This window comes from Palaemon carinicauda, chromosome 13 (genome assembly GCF_036898095.1).
Source record: "Palaemon carinicauda isolate YSFRI2023 chromosome 13, ASM3689809v2, whole genome shotgun sequence".
Taxonomy (NCBI): Eukaryota; Metazoa; Arthropoda; class Malacostraca; order Decapoda; family Palaemonidae; genus Palaemon; species Palaemon carinicauda.
The window spans coordinates 13,944,042-13,954,480 of record NC_090737.1 but is presented as its reverse complement, the minus strand read 5'-3'; positions in this window follow the sequence as shown (position 1 = coordinate 13,954,480).

Here is a 10,439-nt window from a genome sequence, read left to right as displayed (position 1 = left end):
TTCTTCTTCTTCTTCAACTATTTGCAGCTTTAGTCTCGACTTAATTATATTTTCTATCCAGACTAAGCATGTTGAGCAGAATACCTTTGTGTCTCTATTTTTTATTTTTTGCTGTATTTCAGCACATGTGGGGTGTGTTGGAACATGACAGGCATTACATTTTCTAATCAGTTGTTGAGGATTATTTTTGGAATACCATATCTTACATGTATTACACCATTTTGGCATTCTTTTTCCCAATGCATCAATCAGCATATTCACCATATTGGACTTGTTATTGTTCTTTGATGGAATGTGTTGATTGATGTAGCCTTTCTTTATAAGTCTCTTTATCACTTGGATCTTCTTTGGAATTTCTTCAATTATTTTACTGATATTTTCCGCAGATTTGTTCCAGTCTATTGGATCATATTGTTTCAATATGTCTGCGAATATTTTTCCGTCACACTGGTTGGAGTTGCTAGTCACATCTGTTGTCAATCGGTCGAGCTCCTGTTTCGCCAACTCATGGAATTTGCTTTTGCTGACTCCAGCGATGTCTCTCCACGAGTTGCCTGTGTTATACAATGCCATCTTGATAAGATTTTTATTAATTCATAAGATAACTATCCTATGCCGACGTTTTATCCCACTTTTCTGCCCTCAAACTAATCACCGACTATTCACGAAAACTTGTAGCTATTCAGGATATTTTTAGGGACGCACAAGTGTTCACTTCACCGGCACACAAATACAACTCAGAGAAGAGGCTTGGGCGCTAATCATGTGAATATATGGCCACTGTTCCATACCTCTTCCGTTTCATGAGTGACCTTTAAACCACTAAAACATATGCAACACAGATGTATGCAGATTAAACTGACATGCAATTATCATCCTTAAATCTCTTTCCCGTCTTTTCCACAAGAACGTTTGCCAGCTACTTATGAAAGTTACCCATCTCCTAAAACACAATCAATTCTTCATTACTTTCTCTCCCCTTCTTCTTCTTAATATCTCTTTCTCTATCTTCTTGTAGAAAAACTAGATGATTTATCAGCATTTTTTTTGTGGGGGGGGGGAGCTTCATTATATCGCCCCTTCGGAAAAAAGAGTTTTAACGCATTTTATGAATCCAGAGGGGCTAATTTCCCTGGCTCATTAACGCCCAAACTTCATATTTTAAAGGTTTATTAGCTCTCATCCGCACAAGATGTAGTACCTTTAAACTTTCGGGACGAAGAAGAACTTGCGTTCTGATAAAAATTATGGACGAAATATTAGGCGATTTTAATTGTTTTACGCTAACCTGATTTTGTTATTGCTCTGTTCTCATCGCTTCCAACAATCTTATTTTCATTTTTCCTAATCCCTTTTTATCAATTCGTCCTTCATTTTCTGATATTCCGAGAAGAAGGTAACGAAAGGAAGACCTTGAATAACTTCAAATTGTTTAATAAGCAACCTTTACTCTGTATCCACGTACCTTCTCTCTCTCTCTCTCTCTCTCTCTCTCTCTCTCTCTCTCTCTCTCTCTCTCTCTCTCTCTCTCTCTCAGCTGAACGTTTGATATATATATATATATAATATATATATATATAATATAAATAAATATATATATATATATATATATATATATATCTCAAACATAAGTGATAAAAAATAAATTAAGAGCTGAAAATCAATGATATAATTACTTTTGTATCTTCGTCTATAAAACCTAAGCCTTACAAAAATGTTAGACAACCTTTTCTGACCATAACATAAACGTCTTTGTATTCTAAAACCTCTACAATAGCAAAAACATGTTACAAGGTTAGAATGTTGTTTGTTACAGAAGAAAGGGGACTGAACATGTTCCCAAGGCACCCGGTTCGATTCCAATGTCGGTTTGAAGTCTGAATTCTAATAAATCTGGGCTTTGCGTTTTTCAAAGCTTACGGATGGTTGGAAATAGACTTGTGATAATGAAATTTATCGGCTTACTCTTCGGTATGCTAGTTTAGGATTACTAGTATGCAAGCAAACAAACATACACACACACGTTTGTATTAAATATACACACATATATATATGTATATATATATATATATATATATAGATATATAGATATATAGATACACATATATATAAATACATATATATACATACATATATATGTATATATATATACAATACATATATATATATATATATATATATATATATATATATATATATAATATATATATATATTTATTGCAACACTTATTTTTAATATGATTATATTTCTCCACTTCTCATTATTAGTGTCCAACTTTCGACTGACGTGTTGAAGTGTTCTCTTGAAAAAAAAAAAAAAAAAAAATGTGTAAATGAAGATTATAAATTTGTGCGGTGTGGTTCGTTGCTGGGGCCTGGGATGCCATTCGGCGACCCGGGCAACTGGTGGAAACCCTTGCAGTTGTATCATAAAGAAAATCCTAAAAGAGGTGAAGAAAGGAAACGGGGAAGAAAGCACAGTAGAAAGATAAAAAGTGGGTGCAGCTAGGGTCCCAGGGGGACGCTGCAAAGACCCCTGAGGAATGCATACGGGGCACATTGTGAGATGCTATTGCCGTCTGAATATTATTATCATCATCATCATCATCATTATTATTATTATTATTATTATTATTATTTGCTAAGCTACAACCCTAGTTGGAAAAGCAGGATTCTATAAGCCCAGGGCCTCCAACAGGGAAAATAGCCCAGTGAGGAAAGGAAACAAGGAAAAATAAAATGTTTTAAGAATAGTAACATTTATAAAAATATTTGCTATATAAACTATAAAAACTTTAATAAAACAAGAGGAAGAGAAATTAGATAAAATGGAGTGCCCGACTGTACCCTCAAGCAAGAGAACTCTCACCCAAGACAGAGGAAGACCATGGTACAGAGGCTATGGCACTACCCAAGACTTAGAGAACAATGGGTTGATTTTGAAGTGTCCTTCTAGAAGAGGTGCTTACCATAGCTAGTCTCTTCTACCCTTATCAAGGGGAAAGTGGCCATTGAACAATTACAGTGCAGTAGTTAACTGACAATAGTACACTGACAGCAAGGGGGGGGGGGGGGTAAGAATATAAATCCTCATGCTACGGGCTGATTTTCACTTTTCAATTCAGCGGAAAGGGAATGTTGGTGTTTGAAAAAGGCAAATGGAAAGAATATGCTAAAATAAATGACCATCAGACGATATATTGTAACTTTATAGTCGGATATGTTCTTTTGCTCCCATGAAAACTCGCCCCCTTTTATTTTTTTCCTTTTGTTCATCATCGTCTAATTAAGCTTCATGAATTACAGTATTACAGTGAATTTCCTGTATCCGTTTTTATTGTTATGTAATTGATATATTGTAGCATAGAGCATATTCATCTAGTTTTAATGGTCTGAATTCGTTTGATAAAAAGGGTGTCGTACTTCAATATACTGTAGATCATATCGTTATACGTTGCTTTTAGAAGTGATAATTGGCATATGAGAGTTCCGTTGATAATGTTTTTGATATCATTGAAGGGATGTTTTATTTTGACTCGTTATGACAAATTTCCAGTTATTTCATCAACACATTGAACAGGGCAATCGAGCCTCGTGACCCTATAAGGTTGATTCTTAGGCCAACTTTTTTCATATCTTTCATTTAATTTCAGTTTAGCTTTTATTGTGATTCTACAAATTTACATTGATTATGCTTTAAAAGTTCAAACTTGCAGCAAATGCTTTTAGGTTGAACAGGATGACATGAGCCTTTTTATAGTCCATATATGAATTATCTGTTTTAGTGTTGTTAATGTTTTTTAAAATATTTAAAATATTCTATTTAAATTTTTCATTACTTCTTATATCATTTATTTCTTCCCTTGTTTCCTTTCCTCACCGGGCTATTTTTCCCAGTTGGAGCCCTTGGGCTTATAGCATCTTGCTTTTCCAACTAGGGTTGTAGCTTGGCTAGTAATAATAATAATAATAATAATAATAATAATAACAGCAACTACAATTACAACAACAATAACAATAATAATAATAATAATAATAATAATAATAATAATAATAAAAATAATAATAATAATAATAATAATGATAATAAAAATAATAAAAACAACAACGTCAACAACAACTATAATAATAATAATAATAATAATAATAATAATAATAAAATAATAAAAAAATAATAATTATAATAAAAATAATAATAATAATTACAATAATAATAATTACAATAAAAATAACAATAATAATAATAATAATAATAATAATAATAATAATAACAATAATAATAATAATAAAAATAATGGTAATAATAATTACAATAATAATAATAATAATAGCAATAATTATAATAATTATAATAAAAAAATAATAATTACAATAAAATAATAATAATAATAATAATAATCATAATGAAATAATAATAATAATAATAATAATAATAATATTTGCTGCTCAACGTTGGGTCAATTTCCATATTCCCTAAAAGAAAAAAAAGTTCCCTTTCTCATTCATTGCCTATCATTTTAATGCATAAATTTGCTCATCCCTCTGTTTCATTTTCTCTTTATTATCCCTTCAGTTACCAAAAGTGACTTTTCCTTGTTTATCATTTCACGCTAGCTGGATTATTATTATTATTATTATTATTATTATTATTATTATTATTATTATTATTGTTGTTGTTGTTGTTGTTGTTGTTGTTTTTATCATCATCATCATCATCATTATTACTATTATTATTATTGAAAAGGAGATTCACACGCTGTGTGGAGATCGGTGAAAGATGTAGAATTACCAACGTTTGCTAAGTTAACAATTACAGTTATGTTAAAAAAAAAAAAAAAAAGTGTAGAATAGAACCAAAAATTCACTTTCCCGATTTTCCAACTAGGAAACATATCTAGTAATAAGTATAATCATCATTATAATCATCTCCTACGCCTAGTTGGAAAAGCAGGATGCTATAAGTCCAGTGGCTCCAACAGGGAAAATAGCCCTGTGAGGAAAGGATACAAGGGAAAAATAAATATTTTAAGAATAGTAACAACATTAGAATAAATATTCCCTGTATAAACTATAAAAAACTTTAACAAAACAAGAGGAAGAGAAATTAAATAGAATAGTGTGCCCAAGTGTACCCTCAGGCAAGAGAACTCTAACCCAAGACAAAGGAAGACCATGGTAGAGAGGCTATGGCACTACCCATGACTAGAGAACAATGGTTTGATTTCGGAGTTTCATCCTAGAACAGCTGCTTACCATAGCTTAAGTCTCTCTTCCACCCTTACAAGAGGAATAGTGGCCACTGGGCAATTAAAGTGCAGTAGTTAACCCCTTGAGAAGAAAAATTGTTTTGCGTACATGTATTTCTATTGATTTTGTTGTAGGATTTTACAAAATGTTCAATTTCAAAGATTATCTATCCCATTAACTTAAAAAATGTGGATCATATATAAAAAAGGAAAATATTAAAAAAATCCAGTGAAATTCGAACGAATTTGGTAATTGTTAAGTTACTATCAATTTGCATAATAGTATTTTCATTGATTTTGATGTAGGAGTTTTCAAAACGCTCTATTTCAAAGCGATCCATATTGAAAATATAAAAAATAATCATATATTTTTTTAGCTTAAAGCAATTTTTGTGAAGGAAACGTCAGTCTGGAATTTTGATAATATTTAAGCATTAGATTTATTGTTATTGTAAATAAATCATGATCACGATTCATTTTATCAACACCCAGACTTAATCCAACAATATTTTCTTAATGTAATTCTTGATTATTTATCTATATGTTAGTTAGAAGTCCCCAATCCTGAAGATTAACTTTGACTAAATGAAAAAAAAAATCAATGTGTGATTTATGGAAAGCGACCAGTTTCCAGAACTGCATGAAAAATATATTTGTTTTCTTTATACACATTTCAGAACATCACCAAAAGGGTGGAAATATATTTCCCGACAAGAGGAGTTTACGTTAAGTCATACTAAAACATTCTTTCATGACTTTCAATACATTCATAAAAGGCCAAAATCAATGTTTTAATGATAGCGAAATAACAAACATAGTGATACATCCAGAAATGCAATGCAAAATATATTTGATTTATTCATACATATTTCAGAACATTACAAAAGGAAGGGTGAAATATATTTTCCAACAAGAGTTTATATCCTAAGGAGTTATACTGAAATATTCTTTCATGATTTCCAATACCTTAATAAAAAGCAAAAATCAATGTTTTAATGATAGCGGAATAACGAGCATTGAGATACATTCATTTATTTTCAAAACGGCAAAATTTTTTAACGAATATTGTTCTGTGTAGTGAGAAAAAAAAATAGTTTAAGATCAATACATTCTGCCTTGATTTCTAGATCATATTTTTCTTGATCCAAAATTAAAAGTTCATATTTTGAATCTCCTTTTATGATACTTCATATTTTCGTCAATTTACTCCGTTTTTTTCCTGTGTTTAATAGTAATTCACTTCCATATTTTTTCATTTTTTTAAAATGATTTTCTGGTGTAATTCCAGTGGAACTGTATCACACTGATATTTCTTGTTGCTGAAGGATTCCATTTTTTTTTTTTTTTAAGCAACCATGTCGAAACGAACAATTTTTTTCCCCCACCGTCTTGACACAATAATGTTTTCCTACCAATTCTAGGAAAGAAGTTACTTAACACTTTTCCTTTAGAAGGTTTTCTCAATCTTGTGAGATTTTTTGTTCAACTTTATTCCCCTTGACTTCCTAGTATTAAAAAAAAAAAAAAAAAAAAAAGAAGCTTTTTTACAGTCGCGATTTCCTTCAAGGTTTATATAATCAATACGAGAAAAAATATGATATATAAGAAATTAGTAATTAGTAATTTTCAGGTCTTTTGTGTGTCCCTTTTTGTGAATTAGAGTAATTTTAATTTTAAAGTTTTTCCAAGCTGTAGGTATAGAGCAATCTTGGGAATATTCTGCGTAAAGTTTTCGTATTTTTTCCAATTCTAGGAAGGAAGTTACTCAACACTTTTCCTTTAGATTGTTTTCTCGATTTTGCAATTTTTTTTTCTTACTTTTTTTCCGTTGACTTCGTTTTTTTTTTTTTTTTTTACTTTTTACGTCAGGATTTATATAGTAAATAAGAGAGGAAATATGATATATATATATATATATATATATATATATATATATATATATATATATATATATATATATATATATATAGCAATTTACTGCTACGATTATTGTTGCCATTTCAGTTCTAAATTAGAGGGAAGGACTGAATAGCACTTAAAATATTGATTTGTTGGTTAGTGAGTGCGAGTCTAGTGTGATTAATTTTTTTTTAATATATGTTTTTTTTTTACATGGAATAATATATTTACTTTTTGAAATTCTTTTCCAAATTAAATTCCCAGGTTCAGTTACCTAATATATGCTGGTTTACATGCAATATTTCCATCAAAAAAAATTTGAGGCTTTTTCTTTGAATAATTTAACTTTTTACCACTTTAATTTCAACGTTCTATTATCTTCGTGCCTCCAAATTAACACTTCACGTTCTTCTTAAATTATTTATAACGACAGTCGTATTTTAATTGGCGCTGCAACAATATGCAATTATGTAATATTGACCTTGTTGGATGTAAAAAATAATTCTATCATTATTCCCCAGGCTGCCTTTCAGTTCATTTTATTTCAAATTATTATTACTATTATTACTTGCTAAGCTACAACCCTAGTGGGAAAAGCAGAATGCCATAAGCCGAGGGGCTCCAACAGTCCTCTTCACTTAAGGAAAACAGTAGAAAGACTAAGAATTGAGGAACATTGGATAAGGAGAGTAATGTTCCTCGTCTCGAGTCTTTCTTTATATTTTAGAGGCGTTTTCTATTCTCTGTTAGGTTTCAATAATTCTTAGGGCAAGCGTCCCTTCATAATTAATACCAAGCATGCAACAGTCCGATTACCTTAGAGATTCGCCAGCAACAAAGCTAATCGATTCTTAATTCTTGAAAATAAGCGTGACGATTGAAGAATGAATAATTTCGATCGAGCGACTTACACGTCCAATTTCTGCACAGAACCGCTTTAGAATTCTGTGCATATTCTAATCGAGGTTGAAAGCTGTTGGCAGCTTATTGTATCATATATTCGCAATGATTGTCTTTACAATCGGTAAATCTGATTCTACCTTCTAAGTTCTCTTCTAAACTACATCTCCAAGACACAGGATCTATTTGTAAATGCTATCAAAAAGCAAAGGTTCTCCATGACTAAGAATTTCTTGCAAATTATTGGATATAAGAATTTAATTTCTTTCTCATCAAATCGCTTAATTTTTCAAAAAAAAAAAAAAAAAAAAATAATCGGGAGCCATGTGATATAAAATATGACATTAAATTACAGACTGTAATTTAATTTCCAACTGACGTTGTATATGATTAATCTTGTCTAGTTTAAAAGGTTTAAAGGCCACTCATGAATGGCAGGGGCAAGGTACAATGCCCTGGAGACTGATCAGCGCCCAACGCCCCTCTCCACCCAAGCTGGAACCAAGGAGGAACAGGTAATAGCTGCTGGTGACTCAGCAGTTAAACCTATAGGCTCCCCCAACCCCCAACCCCCCATCCGGAGCTCACAAGGGTGGTGAGGCTGCAGCGACCAAAGAAACTAACGAGTTTGAGCGGGACTCGAACCCCAGTCTGGCGTTCACCAGTCAGGGACGTTACCACATCGGCCACCACAACCCTTGAGTATAATAATTCTCTGTGTCCTTGTCTCCTTTTAGTGCAGTCAATGAAATTTTTCAGGGACTTAAAGACACATCTAGAATCACGAAAAATAGTAAAATTTGAATTGAAATTAGTTTTAATACGATCTATTACAATTAAAACTATATAATTATTATTATTATTACTATCCAAGCTACAACCCTAGTTGGAAAAGCAAGATGCTATAAGCCCAAGGGCTCCAATTGGGAAAAATAACCCAGTGAGGAAAGGAAATAAAGAAATAAATAAATGATGAGAACAAATTAACAATAAATCATTCTAAAAACAGCAACAACGTCAAAACAGATACAGTATTATTATTATTATTATTATTATCATTATTATTATTATTATTATTATTATTATTATCATCATCATTATTATTATTATTACTTGCCAAGCCACAACCCCAGTTGAAAAAGCAGGACGCAACAAGCCCAGGGGCTACAATAGGAAAAACAGCCCAGCGAGGAAAGGAAACAAGGAAAAATAAAATACCACTATTCCACTATGAAGTTCAATGCTAAATCATGAAAGACTCTTTGGTGACTAAAATCATAACAAAAGTATATAAAAGATATAGTTCACTGGAAACGGGGTTAATTGAAGTTTTTTGCTCAGCAGTTATTTTCTTGCACTACTTAATCTCGGGAAATGAAAACTAGAGCTATTTCTCTTGTTTATAATCGTTTCCTCGAGTTTTCATATTTTTATTTTAATGAAAAGGACACATAAAAAAGTGTTATAAATGCTCCACAAACAAGAATTATTTTATTTTGATGTAAATTAGTTATTTAAACATTCAATTCCTTTACATTTATGATTATTACTTTCCGAAAATCGGGATTTTGACCTTAAATTTCAGATGTTCGTTTCTTATCCTTCCAGAGGGCGTTGAATCAAAAGATAATTCTTTTAGTCCTTTACAATACCTTCATCCTTTTCTCTAGTTCCCCTTTATGTCCATTTAGGGGGTCTCTTTCTCTCTCTCTCTCTCTCTCTCTCTCTCTCTCTCTCTCTCTCTCTCTCTCTCTGGTGGATATACGAGGGGCCCCACACTGAGGGACCTGGGGGAACCCAAACATAAAATAAGGCAATAAGGTAAGTCTCTCTCTCTCTCTCTCTCTCTCTCTCTCTCTCTCACAGTGTAGTAATCTCCCATTCTTGGATAGATAGATCCGATTTACAAAGAATATCTTTCGCTCAGAAATCAATTATGTTTTGCGGTAATATAATATTCATATATTTGTAGAAATGAAAACTACAAAAGTAATTCTTCGTAGGAGGGGCATTAAGATATACAAAATGATATCTTAACTCATCATTAATTACATGGTACAATCACCTTTTTCAAGGACCCTTGATCCGCTGTTTGCCTTCGCTTGGTCCTTTGTACGCTAAATTTGGCAATTAAGTTGATTAGGGGATGAAATTATTTATTCCCCATTATCACTCTGAGGGGAGCAATGAAGAACATGGCGTATTTGCTTTAATACAATTAGGGTTGTGGTGGCCAAGGTGGTAACGTCCCTGACTGGTGATCGAGTTCCGCTCACACTTGTTAGTTACTTAGGTCGCTGCACCCTCACCATCCTTGTAAGCTAAGGATGGGGGGTTTGGGAGAGTCTATAGGTCTATCTGCTGAATCATCAGCAGCCACTGCCTGGCCCTCCC